Genomic DNA, 17,363 nt, shown 5'->3' on the forward strand with positions numbered 1-17,363 from the left:
AAGGCACAAGTCTAAACCTTTCTTCCCGTTCGGTGACTCTCTTCATGTTGGGGTTGGGGCCGATGTGCGATGCTGGAGAGACCAACCGAGGGAGGACAGAAGCCCTGAGGGCCCCAGTTCTCCCCCAGACTGCTTGCCTACACACACACACACACACACACACACACACACACACACACATCACAATTCCAGGAAAGGATGTGAGAGCGGAGTGGGACTCTGTCTCCAGGCCAGTGTGCCCGGTTCTCCCTCATGCCCTGTGTGGAGGGGTCCTATCACGGACACTGGTGGATGGATCTTACCTTCTACGCCCTCCCTGTTATTTCCAGACACCCATTCCTTCCCCGTGTGCCCAAGGACTTCAGAGGAATTGGCCACATCCCCCTTCAATCCAGGGGTAGTTTTGATTGGTCCCATGGTAATTCTGACCCCTCCCCCTACACCTACATAATGATGGGTTTAGAAATGGGCATGTGGCTCAGTTTGGCCAATGAGATGCACCTGACCTCCGTGCATCTTGACTGGAATTGAACCCAGGAAGGAAGGTTGTGTGTGTGTGGGGGGGGGGGAGGGGGCCTTCTGGGAGATTCTTTTTTCTCCTGGGAGAGCTAGGGAACATCACGCTCTCGTGTGGTACTGAGTGAGAAACACTCGGCCAGACTGCTCCTGGCAGACGCAATCCAGGTCCCATGCACTCTTGGTCCTCCAGGGACCTCACTGAGCTGCTCCATTCCCCTGGCCAGCGGCCACCCACCTCTGGACTTCTGATAATGTGAGCCTGGGCGTCTGTTTAGAGAGCAAACCTTATTACCCTTCACTGCTAAAGGGTCCCTGGTAGCAACAGGGCAGGGACCTGGGAATGGGGAATCCGTCTGCAGAAGGCTGATGTGGAAGAGGCCGGCTCTGAGGCTCATGCATCCATCTGACGAACATGAACCTACCCTCTCTGCCCAGCCCTGACCAGTGAACTGGGGCCCCAGGGAAGAGGACCCCAGAGAAGGGGCTTCAGGCTAGACAGCCATGTCTACCTGCAGCGTATTCCCTGCTGGGCCTCCAGGCCAGCAGCACCCCTTCCCCCCGGATCACTGACTTGCTCTCACGGAGCATGCTCTGCTCATGGGTTATTGCTGTGTGTTTCAAACCACCCCAAAGCCTAGTGGCTTAAAAGAACAGCAGTCATTTATTGCTCATGATTGTGCACTGTAGGCGGGGCTCAGGAGGTGTGCTTGCTTTCGGCTGCATGTGCCGCCTGCTGTGAAGATGGCTGCTGCTCTCCTACCAGGCATCTCAGCCGGGATGAGCTCCGCAGCTGGGACTGGCTGGCATCCCTGTCCCTGTGGCTGGCTTGGGCTTCTTCCTGGCACGGTGACTGGGTTCCAAGAAGGAGCCCTCGCAGGGGACAAGAGTGAATGTGCAAGAGCTCATCACGCCTTGCGCTGGCTTGTTAATGTGCCTGTGGTCTGAAGGTCATGTGGTTAAGCCCAGGCTTGTAGTGGGAGGAGACAGCCCTAGAGTATTCCTCGGGCAGGACTGGGTCCTTGGGGACCACCACAATAACAGTCTGCCACGGGGGTGATCAAACCAGATCACCGCCAGGAGAGGGGGCTGCCCTTCTTCCCGCAAACAGAACGACTCCTCTAAGGTCGATGGGAGCAGGATGCTGAACGGGAGGTGAATTTGGCTTGACTTAATATGTATTGAAGACCTATTTATGTGCAAGGTGCCGAGTTCAGCTCAACTTCCTCACCGAGTACCCAATTTCTGCAAGACACTCTTCTTGTGCTGGAAAAACCAGAGTTTACTGAGTAGCTGCTCATCACATATGGCAACTGAAAAAGATGAGCCATGTGAGCCCCACGTCCTGCATGGTTCAGGGTTCGGGATCTGGAGAAGGGCCACGCGAAATGACAGAGATGAGACAAGAAATAATAATTTGGAAATATTGGGGGCCAGGCGGGAAGCCCAGTGCAAGGGAAAGGACTTCCCCTGGTGCTCAGGCCTTGCCAACCTTTTATTCAATTTCGGATACACATCTAACCTTTAGGCAGGTAATTGCGGTAACAGATAGACTATCTTTTTTTTTAAAATATATTTTATTGATTTTTCACAGAGAGGAAGGGAGAGGGATAGAGAGTCAGAAACATCGATGAGAGAGAAACCGATCAGCTGCCTCTTGCACACTCCCCACTGAGTATGTGCCCGCAACCAAGGTACATGCCCTTGACCGGAATCAAACCTGGGACCCTTGAGTCCACAGGCCGACGCTCTATCCACTGAGCCAAACCAGCCAAGGCTGAGATAGACTATCTTAAAGGTCAGTAAATATTAGAAGGATTTACTCTGAGACTATTTGGTCAGGAAATTGCTTGAGCCCCCATTGTCAGGACTAGACAATCGGTGCATAGCTCTGCCCTTGCTATGGGTTCAAGGTTCACCAGCGTTCCGGGCTCCTTGTTTGTACTTCTCTGCTAGTGAAGACAATGGGTGGCTTCCCACAGAGCCACCCAGAGTATTGTAGCCAAAGCAAACCCCGTACTGTTTGGATGTAGAAATCATAATACGCCAAGTGTACACACACAACCTTTTCTCATCCTTACACCAGCCCTCAAAGCTATTACCACCCTCTCTATGCAGATGAGAAAACGGAGGCTTGGAGAGGCCACGTAAATTTCCCAAGATTCTACCAATAGGAAACTAGGATCAAAAATCCAGGAATCTCTGAGCAAAGCCATTTTCTACACCACCAGGCAATCATACAGTCAGGGCAACAAATAGCCCTAGCCGGTTTGGCCCAGTGGATAGAGCGTCAGCCTGTGGACTGACGGGTCCTGGGTTTGATTCCAGTCAAGGGCACATGCCCGGGTTGTGGGCTCGATCCCCAGTAGGGGGCGTGCACAGGAGGCAGCCGATCAAAGATTTTCTCTCATTATGGGTGTTTCTCTCTTTCTCTCCCTCTCCCTTCCTCTCTGAAATCCATAAAGATATATTTAAAAAATACACACGGAGCGCCACAGACACTGGGCCCTGTGAGGCACAAGGGGGGACAGCGATGCGAATCTACTGCAGTCCTTGTCCTCGAGGACCGGGGAGTCTGCAGAAGACCGATGTGGAAGAAGTCGGCTCTGAGGTTCATGCATCCATCTGATGAACATGCACCTACCCTCTCTGCCCAGCCCTGACCAATGAACTGGGAGCCCTGAGGTGACTAAGACACAGTACCGGTCCTCTGTGCGCCCAGAGTCTGGTGGGGCGGTACGTCAGTAAACAGAGGCTCGGAAGTTTTACATACGATTGAGAAATGCATATGGGGCCAGTGGAAGCACAGAGGACCTGGGATGGGACAGGGGCTAGTAGCCATGGAGGGCCTCATAGAGGAGGTGGCTGTTGAGTGGAGTCTTGGTGCCGGGGTCCAGCCCCAGCAGGTCCAGGGGTCCCCAAAGGTGTGGACGGAGTCGGCGAAGAAGGAATGACACAGAGGCAGCCTTCGGGTGATCATCATAGCCAGGTTCCTCTAGCCAGGTTCAATAGCCAGGTTCTAGTCAGGTTCTCTTGCCAATTTCTGTAGTCAGGTTCAGTCCAGGATCCCTTGCCATGTTCTCCCGCTAGGCTCTGTCTCTAGGCTCCGAGTAGGTTCTGTCTTCTTGATTCTGTTCTAAGTTCTGAGTGTTTCTGTCTTGTTACAACTGTATTTATACCAGTTGATTCAATCCTATCAATCTCTATTACAAAGGTTAGGGCGTTTCTTATCTCCATTCCAGGGAGAAAAGATTATGTAGTTTAAGCATGATTGTTCGTAGTTAAAGGGATTAATTACCCGCCTGGCACTTAGTTGAGGGGTTTTATTCCCTCCCTAACTTCAGGGGAAAATCCCTACCTGGGGATTCAACCTTTCTCGGAGAGGTGACCTTGGTTAAAACACAGCGCCAAGAAGGTGAGCAAACATATTAAGAACCATATGCCATATATGCCAGGTCCCTTGAAACAGCAAGGATGGACCGGCTCCCGGCATCTTGGGACACGAGGAGGCACATTCAGATGGGCTGGGAGAGGCACGGCATTCCAGAGCGGGCACCGTGTGAGTGAGCCCAGCATGCGCACGTGGGGACCTGTGGGGGTGGGAGCGTGTTAGGGCTCCAAGGTGGGGCACAGAGGTCAGGTGGGAAACGTAGAAAGAGAATCCGGGCTTGGAGGGGGCCGTGTGTGCCCCGTGAAGGTCTCAGGTGTGAGACCCGGCCTCTCCCCCAGGAGCTGACAGTCTGGCCGGAACACAAAGGGTTAGTGACGACAGAAGAAGCCACAGGCAAGAGTTGAAAAGCTGCTCAAGAGCCCCAATAATCGGAGAGCGCAAATTAAAACCATCAATCTGTTGGGTTGGCACGCATTAAAACGCAAGTGTAGGTGAGAAGGCGGGAAATGCGTATCCTCGGTGAGTTATGAGCGCAGAACAGCAAGGAAGGATTTAGCAAAATTGCAATGATATCTCAGAACTTAATATTCCATGACCAGGTGGCCTAGAGACACGCAAACACCCTATGCGCCAGGAGCCCCGCACCAAGGAGCCACTGCAGCTCTGTTCGTCATCGCAGAGCAACGCGCATGCCTGTGAGCAGGGCAATGGACAGTGGGGAGGAATGGACCACATATACACACGCCAGCACGGGAAGATCTCGCAATATATCAGAGTGGGCGAAACGGCAGTCTGCAGAATGAGCCCCCGCTATGAGACGTACCATTTGCACAACCTTTGAAAGGCACACACCCAGCCCTCCGTCACTCCTGGATGCAGTACGTGAGTATGGAGGTGGACTGGAAGGACGCTGCCGACATTCAACTTCACATTATAGTGAGTTGAGCCTTTTCAGACATCACTCCGCTTCCTGTAACTGCAAGAGAGCCGCCGACGCGCCCTCCACGGGAGCGCCGGGGCTGGGAAGGGGGCCAAGGACTGGACGCCGGGAGCAGGGCAATGCCAGTGCTGACACACGTGAACAATCCTACCAGTGTCACCCCTGTGCCTCAGTGAGAGATTCCGTCCCGGAACATTCAGCGGGACCCTTTTAAATTAAGCCTCGGATACTTTGAAGCTGCAATTTTGGCAAAATAAAACGCGCACAGATTTTTAAAACTTAAATAAGGTCTTTTCTCTCTGACACTGTTTCCAACGGGGTTCCTTGTTCATGCTCCTGAGGGCCCTAGATGGGGGGATTTGTCGTGATTCTTAAGTCTCAAGGAGCTACAGGGACCAGATCTTAAGAAGCATGAATTCACAGAGAGAAGACGTCACTCGCCCTTCAGTCCATGCAGGGCCTCCTTTGCTCATAGTGAGTCAGAAATGGCTTCCTAATTTCTATAACATCCAAGCACCACTTGAGGGAGAATCCCCCAGTTGACATGCACCACGTGGTTGTCTTCCTACTCCAGCTCGCCCCCTGGTGGCCGTGCAGGCTTAGGTCTCGTAATTGCAGGCCGAGTGCTTAGGTCTCATAGATCCATGCTAAGGAAGGAGCCTAGAGACCATTTATTTATTTTATTTTATTTTTTTTTTTTACTACTACATTTTATTTTATTTTATTTATTTATTTTTTTAATTAAATCTTTATTGTTCAGATTATTACATTTGTTCCCTTTCCCCCCCCCATAACTCCCCTCCTCCCAGTTCCCGCCCCACCCTCCGCCCTCACTCCCCACCCACTGTCCTCATCCATAGGTGCACGATTTTTGTCCAGTCTCTTCCCACATCTCCCACACCCCTTTCCCCCCCAAGAATAGTCAGTCCATTCCCTTTCTATGTCCCTGATTCTATTATAATCAACAGTTCATTCTTTTCATCAGATTATTTATTCACTTGATTCTTAGATTCACTTGTTGATAGATGCATATTTGTTGTTCATAATTTGTATCTTTACCTTTTTCTTCCTCTTCCTCTTCTTAAAGGATACCTTTCAGCATTTCATATAATCCTGGTTTGGTGGTGATGAACTCCTTTAGCTTTTCCTTATCTGTGAAGCTCTTTATCTGACCTTCAATTCTGAATGATAGCTTTGCTGGATAAAGTAATCTTGGTTGTAGGTTCTTGGTATTCATCACTTTGAATATTTCTTGCCACTCCCTCCTGGCCTGCAAAGTTTCTGTTGAGAAATCAGCTGACAGTCGTATGGGTATTCCCTTGTAGGTAACTGAGTTTCTTTCTCTTGCTGTTTTTAAGATTCTCTCTTTATCTTTTGCTCTTGGCATTTTAATTATGATGTGTCTTGGTGTGGTCCTCTTTGGATTCCTTTTGTTTGGGGTTCTCCGCGCTTCTTGGACCTGTAAGTCCCTTTCTTTCACCAGGTGGGGGAAGTTTTCTGTCATTATTTCTTCAAATAGGTTTTCAATATCTTGGTCTCTCTCATCTTCTGGCACCCCTATAATTCTGATGTTGGTACGCTTGAAGCTGTCCCAGAGGCTCCTTACACTATCCTCGCATTTTTGGATTCTTTTTTCATTTTGCTTTTCCGGTTGGATGTTTTTTGCTTCCTCGCATTTCAAATCATTGACTTGATTCTTGCGCTCCTCTGGTCTGCTGTTGGGCATCTGTGTAATATTCGTTATTTCAGTCCGTGTGTGCTTAATTTCTAGTTGGTCCCCCAATATAAGATCGAGGGTCTTATTAGTTTTCGTGTAGATCTCATTAAGTTTATCGGCAGCTTCTAAACAGTTCTTGAGAGACCTTAAAAGTGTGGTTCTGAACTCTATTTCTTCCATTGACAATTTTGTCCTGTTTCTTTGTCTCCGCATTTTGTTATGCTTCCTTGGTGCACCCCCTAGTGGTCTTTGTTCGCAGTCTTATAGATAAATCTTGATTGTTGTAGCTAATTCCAGGGAGGGTTTGACCTCCAGGCCAAGTGGCTATGAGAATCAGCTGTGTCAGCAGTGAGAGAACTTCTGTCCTCTAGGGAGGTGCTAATCTAGCCTTTGCCTGAGGCTATCCAGCAAATGCCTCTGTGCAGGGCTTGGGCGGGGCGGGTCGCACAGGATCAACAGGGTGGGCCGGAGAGAGCAGTTATGGCGGCTCTCAGTCCTGTCCCAAGGGGCTCTGCCTCTCTGAGTCCCAGCACCCGCTGCAAAGCTCGGAGAGAAAGCTGCACTTGCTCTGACCGAAGCCAGACAGTCCCGCTTCTCCCGTTTGAGTCTGGATCCCTAAAGACTCGCCCGGATCTGGTGCTCAGTGTCTGCGACTCCCTCCCGATTGAAAACGCCAACCGCGCCCTCCGCCGCCAGCCCGCTCCGCGCACTCCGCACCTCAGAATTTGACTTCAGCACTGCGCCTCCTCTGAGTGTCCGTATGCGTTTCTCTTTCCTCCTAGTTGTAGGACTTCCACTCAGCCAGCGTTCCTGTGGTTCTGGGTGATGTCCGTTCCGTGTTTTAGTTTCACTTTTGAAGTAGTTGTTCAAAGCAGCAAACTCCGGCGTTAACCTATGCCGCCATCTTGGTTCTCCTCCCTAGAGACCATTTAGTTACATCTTTCTGACCATGCCTCTCCTGCCCCCACCCCAGCTCTATTTCACAGATGAGGAAACTGAGGCCCAGTTAGATTTATGTCTAACCTGGAAGTAGGCAGTCCTTGTTGGCCAGGTTTGCAAATCCAAACTGTCAGGGATGGTGCAGGGTGGCAGGCAAAGTCCTCTCTTTTCTCGTTCTCCCTCAAGGAGTCACGGTGTCTGTGGTTAACAGGACCAAGCAGGAGCTGCAGCAAATGCAGAGGAAATGCAGGTTTGTGGTCAAGAGGCCGCAGGAGACCCTGCAGCCCTAAGTGGCTGCTTCGCCGGGCTCAACCCCTGGGCAAGGCCGTTCCACCCGTAAAAGCCTGTTTCTCATGGGCAGCAGGGCCAGCAACTCCCTCCCGTAAGGGCCCATAGGATGGCCTGAGAAAATGCGCATCCGGGGCCTGGCACAGTGCATGCCTCTCTTGTAGGTGTGTAGCAAATGCTATTCTTTTCCGCCCTTCAGGCCCAGGTTCCCCAACTATGTGTTTCAAGGAAAACTGGGACATGTGAACAGGAACTGTCAGGGTAAGAACATCTGAACCTGAAAAGAATTTTTATAAGGTTTATTTGAGCCAAACAGACCACGATTGCTGGGAAGCAAGAGCTCAAATGCTCTGGAATATGACAGTTTTTTAGTGTTTTTTTTTTAGTTAGAATTAATGAGAGAATGGATGTAAGAAAGGTTACACAAGGGTGGGAGAAAGCAAGGTCCAGGATGGCCAGCACGATAGCGTGTTCCCCAGAGGAGCTTACGCCTTAGAGGCGTCTGGAGACGAGCATTACCTCTGGCATGTCAGGCTGCAGTTGACCTAGATGCCCAAGAACAACGGACAGGGCTTGCTTAAGGCAAAAATAATCCTTTTATTTTTTTAATATATTTTTATTGATTTCAGAGAGGTAGGGAGAGGGAGAGAGAGAGATAGAAACATCAATGGTGAGAGAGAATCATTGATCGGCTGTCTCCTGCACACTCCCTACTGGGGATCAAGATTGCAACCCAGGGCATGAGCGCGGACCAGGACTCAGACCGTGACCTCCTGGATCAAAGGTTGACATGCAACCACTGAGCCACACTGGCCGGGCAAAAATAATAAGCCTTTTATTAAAGAAGTTATATGCCTGGGGTGTAAGTACCCAGCATGACCCGCCCAGTCAGGACTCTGTGACCAGATCACCCTGTGAGGTTACTTCCTCTCACTGGACTTGTCAGTTTTATTGCAGAACCCCTTTTTGGTCCACAGCTGCTATGTGAAAAATTCTCCCATTGTCAAATGAATTTGCGTCATGCTGTTCGAATAACAATAAACAGATTTATTTTGTGCAAGACTTGTCAGAACCTGAAATACGTTAATATTCATGGTGTCTCGCCTACTTATTGCATACAGTGTTCACTGTTCCCTGCTGTGCCTGGCAGAGACAAAGCAAGCCGCTAATAGCTGTGACAATAACAATGATTTTATTAACATTGCAGGTTCAGAAGCCTGGGAAGTCACCCTGGAAAGAGTAGACTTGTGTGTGTGTGTGTGTGTGTGTGTGTGTGTGTGTGTGTGTGTGTGTCGGGGGAGGGTGGTGAATGGATTGACATGTAAACCAGGATGCTCATTATCAAGGCCCACGGAGAACTGTTTGCCCAAGGGCCTGGCCACCGCCTCCATCTGGCCAACCCTGCAGGCATCCCTTAGGAGCCAGGGGTTAAGGTAAATGGAAGGAAGAACAGGTAAGTAACCCAAGCAGATAAGTAATCCGAGAAGGGGTGAGCCTGCACACAGAACAAGGTGGGTGGGTTTCATGGCGGGTACTGCACAAATCAGGCTGAGGGCTATCCTAGCCTCCTGCTCACTGCCATGTGCTGCTAGCTTACCTGGTTTACACGCAAGAGGTTGACCTGCCCCAGGCAATAATGGCCAGCGGTAATCTCTTGCCAGTGGGCTGCTATTTACTGAGCACCTACTATGTGCTGAGTACTTGGCATCATGGGGGTGACAGGGAAGTAGTCCTTGTGCTCAGAGGGCCCCCAGGCTAGGGTGTGATAATGGAGGGTGAGCATAGACAAGCATAATACAAGGGAGTGAGAGGGTCAGGAAAGGGGGGCGGGGAGCGAGGTGGTGTGTGTGCTGTGGTGGTGGAGGGGGGCTGGGCCTCCCGGGTGGAAGCTTAGGAGCTGGGATTTGGGGTGAACATGGCTGGGGCCCTGGAGCAGGTCAGGGTCCTGGTGTAGACTGGTGGAGTAGAACGTTCCAGACCCGAGGGAGGGACATTTGTGACTGCCGGCCTTTCGGAGGTCAGAGTGATGAGTTCCACAGCTGCTGGCTCTGCAGCTGGCTCCAGCAGCGTGTCCCCTCAGGCACCTCTAAGCCTCAAGCACCCCCTGGGGATAGGTTCTTCCTTCCATTTACCTTAACCCCTGACTCCGAAGGCATTTTCCCAGGTTTTGTTTTGCTTGTGGTCAGGTCTGTTTACCCCTGGGCCCAGGGTAACTCCCCACTCTCCAGGCTCCCTGCGAGTGTTTACCACAGAAAGCTGAGTCACTGTAGCGGGGCGGGACTTCCTCAGACTTACGAGACTTGGAGCACAGGGTGACCCCATTACGAAGAACGGCTCGGGCCTGGCTGGTGTGGCTCAGTGATTGAGCGCCGGCCCATGAACCAAGAGGTCCCTGGTTCGATTCCTGGTCAGGGCACATGCCTGGGTTGTGGGCTCCATCTCCAGAGGGGGGAGAGGGGGAGGGTGGTGTGCAAGAGGCAGCCGGTCAATGCCTCTCTCTCATCGATGCTTCTATCTCTATCCTTCTTCCTTCCTCTCTCTCTCTAAAATCAACAAAAACATTCTTTTAAAAGAATGACAGCTAGCATGGAGGCAGCTGTAGGCATTAACTCAGTCACAACACCCCGGCCAGGTGCGCGCCTGTGTTATCCCCGATTTACACATCCAGACACCGAAGCACAGAGAGGCCTAATGACTTGTTCAAGGTCACACAGCCAGTAAGCGCAGAGCTGGGATTTGAACGTCACGGCCTAACTCTGAAGTCCAGGCCCTTAGCCAATAGGTGACTTTGCTCTGAGGTCGTGTGAACTACGGTTTTCTCAGGAATTAGTGTGGAGAGGGCGAGGCTTCTAGAGTGTTTGTACAGCCCAGAGAAGGCAGCTCACACAGAGGTTATGTCCTTAAATTCCTCCTGGTAACGGAAGGCCGGTGATCTTTCCAAGCCCGTGAAGGAGGTGCACACGCTGCAGAGCATCTGATCTGGGTGAGAGCCAGGCAGCGTCCGCAGGAAAATTAACCGGGCGATGTGGACAGGCGGCCATGCGTGCAGGGCACCTGGGACTGCGGGCCTGCGGCCATTACACCACGTGCTCCCTCCCTACAGGGGAACGTGAGGGCAAAGGCTGGAAGGTCTTTAGAGACCCCCCCAGAGTCCCCTTATTAACAAATGGGGAAACTGAGGCACATGACGGTGAGTAAAGTGGTGCCCGCTCAGCAACCTCTAACTTGGCTCGCAGTGGGCAGGGATGAAACTCAGGTCTCAGGATTCTCCCTCTGGATGCGGCTCAGCTACCAATCAGCTGTGACATCCAGGGGTGTGTGGGGGGTGGGGGAGTTACAGAAGCTGCAGGTCAGAGAACCTCACTCACAGGAGGCTGGGGGGTTAACCGCGAGGGTCCCCGAGTCCGCAGCGGCGCCTGGCACAGGCTAGTGCTTGATAAATGCTGCGCAGCCGTGTTGTCTTCCACCCACTCTTGCTCCCAGAAATCACTTAAAAAGAAAGAAGCAGCCCTGACTGGTTTGGCTCAGTGGATAGAGCGTCGGCCTGCGGGCTCAAGGGTCTCAGGTTCGATTCCAGTCAAGGGCATGTACCTTGGTTGTGGGCACATCCCCAATAGGGGGTGTGCAGGAGGCAGCTGATCAATGTTTCTCTCTTATCGATGTTTCTGACTCTCTATCCCTCTCCCTTCCTCTCTGTAAAAAATCAATAAAATATATTTAAAAAACAAAAAAAGAAAGAAGCAAAGAAGGGGTGTGGGGTGGAGAAATGCTTTCAGTCGGGATACAGAAAAGCTGAGAGGGGAGATGGGGGACACCAGAGGGTCAGAAACCAGACCCCGGGCACCCCCCGTCGGAGTCTGGGCGAGGCGTTGCCTTCAGGAGACACACATTCCCTACCACCCAGCGGCCTCCTCCCCGGAGCTGCTGAGCAGAGAGACACTGAAAACTGCACCTCAAGGCAGGCCCGGGCCAGAGCCTGTGGACAGATGGGGTCCCGCCTTCGAGGGCTCCCCGGAGCCGGGTTCCCTAGCGCAGACCCCACAGGGACCTCGGCGAGGACTCACATGGGAGCCCTCAGTAGGAGATGACGCTGGGGAGTGGATGAAGGAGACGGAAGGAAGCCGGTGAGATGTACTTTGTTAAGTAAACTACCACTAAGGCCACTGGAAGGAACCTAATTGCCCCAGGAACTCTGGGCAGCAGTGTGGAGCCTGGGCCTCAGAACCCTCCCGCCCCGGGGGCCCGGGGTGGCGCTGCTCCTGGGTGCCCACTGCCTGGCAACCGCGGCCTTTGGCAAGCGCCGCTCCAGCCGCCGAGGGTGTCCCTGCGGGAGGCGAGGCCGTGCAGGCGGCAGGGGAAGCAGGGCCAACGCCCTGGACCTTAAAGGACGCAGGGGTGTGGGGTCAAAGGTGCACAGAGCAGACATGGGTAACGCGGTGAGAACAGACTTCTTCCCTCACTTCCAGGGCAGGTGGGAGCTGAGGCCTGGGTGGGTTCTGTTGTTGTTTTTTTAATCCTCACCCGAGGATATTTCTCCATTGCTTTTTAGAGAGAGTGGAAGAGAGAGGGAAAGACAGAGAGGAATATCGATGTGAGAGAAACACATCAATGGGTTGCCTCCTGCATGCACCCCGACCACAACCCGGGCCAGGGAGGAGCCTGCAACCAAAGTGAGGTGTGTGCCCTTGACTGAATCGAACCCGGGACCCTTTGGCTGGCAGGCTGATACTCTATCCAAATGTGACTGGGTGTATGAAAGGGAGAATGAGGGTGAGGAGCAGGAGGAGAGAGCGGGGCTGGAGGGAAACTTCCGACAGGTGGGTCAGTGTGGATGTGAGGAGGCCGGCGCTGTCCGCTGGCCGGCTGACATGGAGGTTGGGAGTCTGTCCTCCCACAGAGACTGGGGGACAGAGGCCTGTCCCTCCCGATGGAGGCATTTCGGAGGAATGGCTTTCCTTCGGGGCCTTGAGACCTACACTCCCTTTCTAGTGGGCGCTCTCAGAAGGGGAGCGGGGACCTGTGGGCAGATGTGGGCTAGGACAGCGGACACCTGTCCTGGCAGCTCAGGCTCTCAGCTGGCACATCAGGGGGGCCTGGGGCATCTGGGGACACAGCCTGATGCTGCTGGAAGCCCTGCCAGAGCGTGGTCAGGTCTCAGTGTGGGGTTTGGACAGGGTCCCTATGGGCCCTGAGGCCTGGCCTGGCCGCACCTGTGACAGGTCGTGTGGGAGAAGCCAACAGCTTTGCCATCCCGCTGGGGCCCGAATCAGAGCCCTGAGGCTCGCCGGTCCCGGAACACAGAAACCTGCTCTCTCTTCCTCTCTCTCTCTCTCTCTCTCACACACACACACACACACACGCACGCACGCACACACACACACTGTAGAGACATACACATGGTCACCTAAGCAAATGTGTAGCCACGCAGGCACAGATGGGTCCACACAGCGCATCCACACAGACATACGTGTTAGTACACAACACATGCCCGGCATACAAAAGCATGGCTAGCATGCACACCTCCAAACACAGGGATGCAAGCAGGGACAGCTTCCTGGGTGTGTAAGCCCTTCGGTTGCACAAGCCCCACGCTCTGAAGGGCCCCACACTTGGTTCTCTGCCCTCCTGTCGTGGTTTCACAATGCTTAATACTAGTAGTGTTTGGACAGATGCACACACACACTTGTCCCTGTCTCATTAGGTCTTGTTCTTTCCTCCCGTCTTGCTTGGATGTTCCCTTGAAGCTCCACCCTCAGCCCTGAAACCCATGGCTGAAAACTGCTGCTCCAGGGGCTGCCTCTTCAGATAGGAGGTGAAGTAATGTCTGGTGCCGACCTCTAGGGGGCAGCACCAACCCGAGCCAAGCCTCAGTGGAGCAGGGAAAGACTGTGGATGGAGAAAAGGGCACCCTCATGCTCTGTTGGTAGGAAGGTGAACGGGTGCAGCCACTGTGGAAAACAGTAGGGAGGTTCCTCAGAAAATAAAAAATAGAACTACTATATGGTCCGCCAAGCCCACTTCTGGGTATATATCTAAAGAAAATGAAATCAGGATCTCAAAGAGATCATTGCACTCCCATATTCATTGCAGCATTATTTGCAATAGCAAAGACAGGGAAACAACCTAAGTATTCATCAATGGAAGAATGGATAAAGAAAAGTATATAAGAGATATGTATACACACACACTCACACATAAAACAGAATATTATTCAAATATCATTCATTCATATAAAGAAGAAAATCCTGCCATTGTGACATCATGGATGAACCTGGAGGAATTATGCGAAGTGGAATAAGCCAGGCACAGAAGGACAAATATTGTATCATCTCACTTATACGTGGAATCTAAACAAATCAGACTCATAGAAACAGAGTAGAATGGTGGTTGCCTATGAGCTGGGGGGCGGGAGAAATGGGGAGATGCTGGTCAAATGTGCAAACTTCCAGTTATAAGATGAATAAGTTCCGGGGATCTAATGTGTAGCATGGTGACTAATACTCTATAGTGTACTTGACATTTGCTAGGAGAGTTGCTCTCAAGTGCTCTCACCACAAAAAAGCAACCATGGGAGGTGATGGATGTGTTCATCAACCTGATAGTGTGAACATTTCAGTGTGCACTTACATTGAATCAGTACGTTGCATACCTTAAAACCTCATGTGAGCCTGGCTGGTGTGGATAGTGGTTGAGTGTCGACCCATGAACCAGGAGGTCTTGGTTTGATTGTGTGTCAGGGCACGTGCAGGGTTGCAGGCTTAATCCCCAGTAGGAGGCGTGCAGGAGGCAGCCGCTGGATGATTCTCTCACCATTGATGTTTTTATCCCTTTCTCCTTCTCCCTTCTTCTCTCTGAAATCAATTAAAAAAATTAAAAAATCTCACCTTATACAACCTAAATACATGCCATTTTTATTTGTCAATCATCTACAATAATAAAAGCACAATGTGCTAATTAGACCGGATGTCCTTCCAGACAACCTTCCAAATGAGGCCAGGGCTGTAAGGAAAGCCAGGGGCCTGGGTGCCTGCCAGCGACCAGCGGGGAGCCCGGGTCCCGGGTGCCAGAGGGAAGCCGGTGCAGGCAGCCGGGGGAAGGAAGACCCACTCTTGCACGAATTTCGTGCATCGGGCCTCTAGTATCTCAGTAACGCTGGGGGGAATACAGAGAACTTGGTGTGATGAGACAAGGTCTGTTGAGATAGAGCAGCCTGGCTCCCATCGGTCACTGGGGACAGGAAACCACATGGCAGGGCAGACAGCAGCTGCGGAGACAGAAATATCAGCAAGGAGCAGCTGTGTGTCCGCTCAGAGGGGATCGGTGCTAGAATCTGTGATGCTGTGCGAGCACTTGGTGACTGATGAACTCGCTGGATGTTTCAGGTGCGATCACCCACCCGGTGGCCGCAGTAGGAACGCAGGGGAAGGTGTAATATACTGTCGGACAGCAAGAGAAACAGCACGCTTGACTGCGGGGCCATCCCCATCACTACTTCCTCTCTGGCTCACATGTGTCATTTTCTATCAAATAAACCCCATGCCAGAGACCTTTGGAAACGGGATCATTCCTGCTTCCTGGGGAGAGGAACGCTGGCCTCCTTGAAGGGCTCTGCAGTGGAAAGACAAGTATCACATGATCTCACTCCTATGTGGCATCTGATGAACAAAATAGATCCAGAGACATAGAAGCACGGAACAGAGTGTCGAACCTCAGAGGGAAGGCGGGGGAGGTGGGTGGGTGGGGATTGATCAACCAAAGAACTTGTATATCTATATGCATAACCCATGGTCACTGACAATAGGGTGGTGAAGGCCTGGGGCGGAAGGGGGGGGGGCAAGGGTGGGCTGGAAGAGGTCAATGCGGGGAGGAAGGGGGCATATGGAATACTTTCCACAATCAAGATTTTTTTTAAAAAGAAGAAAACCTCGTAGTGGTTTTCCTTTGCAGAGGATTGACAGATTGGAATTTTATCCCCTTTTAACAACTGTTTTACTATTAAATACAGCCCGCGTACCCCAAATCACGGGAAACATGTTTAGCTTAAGCCATTAGAAGGTGACGATCCTTGTAATTGCCTCCCAGGACAAGAGGTAGAACCGAGCCAGCCCCACAGAGCCCCCCGCATGCTGCTCCCAGACAAGCCCAGCCCCCCAACCAGGATCCCACTTCTACAGCAGCACCCAGTGGGCCTCTCTGAACGCTATACCATAGTTCTGCCTTTTTTTAAACCTAGAGGGACCTTTTTTTTAAAACCTGGAGACGCTTTTGTCTCCTTGCAATGCGCTTGTTTATGTACCTTTTATGCTGAAATTGAATCAGTCGGTTGAAGTATAAACCCTATTTATTAGTTCAAGAGTAAAATGCTGCACCAACTAATGATCATGAAAGCTATTCATTTTCTGAAGAAAAACAATAATTGAGCTTTAAACAGTAGAATCAGGAAATAGGCTGATGGTTAATATAAATATTAGGATGTATTTGCTGATAATTTCAGGGAGAATATAGACAGATTGAGCTTATAAAATTCCAATAACAATGCAGGCAGAAAATAGAGATTGAGTTAAAATCCTAATCTCTATGGACTTAGAGTCTCCCATTCCTCACAGGGGAGCAGGACCCTGCTAAGAATTCTGTTTCCGTTTGTAGACATTTAATTCCTTTAAGGACATAGATCCTTCAAGAAAAGGTCTCGCTTGAGAACTGTTCGCACCTTGTGAGAACACATTAGAAGCAACATGTCAGTTTGGCCATGTCCAACTCTCACACGGTTCCAAACTCCAGACCCATGATACGTTAGTGTTGGGGCAGACATGATGAAGACGACGAAAGGAATGCACATGAACAAGGCGCCCACACGCATTCTGTTCTGATTATTCAAACCTCAAAACAACAGACTTTACAAGAGCGCCTCAGGAAGGCCATTCCTCATCGTTCCGAGCCCTTGGAGGCCAACATTTAAACCAAATGCGTGTAGAAGTGACTGCTGTCGACTGCCAATCATTTTCAGAAGGTGAGGATGAAGGCTTTGGGGGGCTGCCTGAGCCCTCCACCCTGAGTACAGAGTTTTTCTAGAGACATACAGGCCGCAGCCTTTACCTGAATGATGTTTGATGGTGCCCTGAGAGATGAGGGATGTCGTCCGAGCGCTGGTTGAATAGGCGTGTTTACCAAGCATCACTGGGGAGCAGGAGAGGAGGCCGGGAGCTAGCTGCACCGACAGGGCTGACAGATTGCTATGATTACCCAGAAAAATGCCAGCATGGAAAGTTTGGAGACTCGCATTTATAATAATGAAGTTGCATTATTCCCCCTTTTCCCCCCTAATCCTTACTTGAGGATATTTTTTTCCATTGATCTCGAGAGAGAGTGTATGGGAGGGAGCCGCGGGGGAGGGGAGGGAAGAGAGAGACACACCAATTTGCTGCCTGTACACCCACTCCAACCCAAGGCCAGGGATCGAAACTGCAACCCACGTATGTGCCCTTGACCAGGAATGGAAACTGTGGCTCTTTGGTCCATAGACTGACACTCTAACCACTCAGCCAAACCAGCCACGGGGACATTATTCCATT

Source organism: Myotis daubentonii, chromosome 2 (genome assembly GCF_963259705.1).
Source record: "Myotis daubentonii chromosome 2, mMyoDau2.1, whole genome shotgun sequence".
Taxonomy (NCBI): Eukaryota; Metazoa; Chordata; class Mammalia; order Chiroptera; family Vespertilionidae; genus Myotis; species Myotis daubentonii.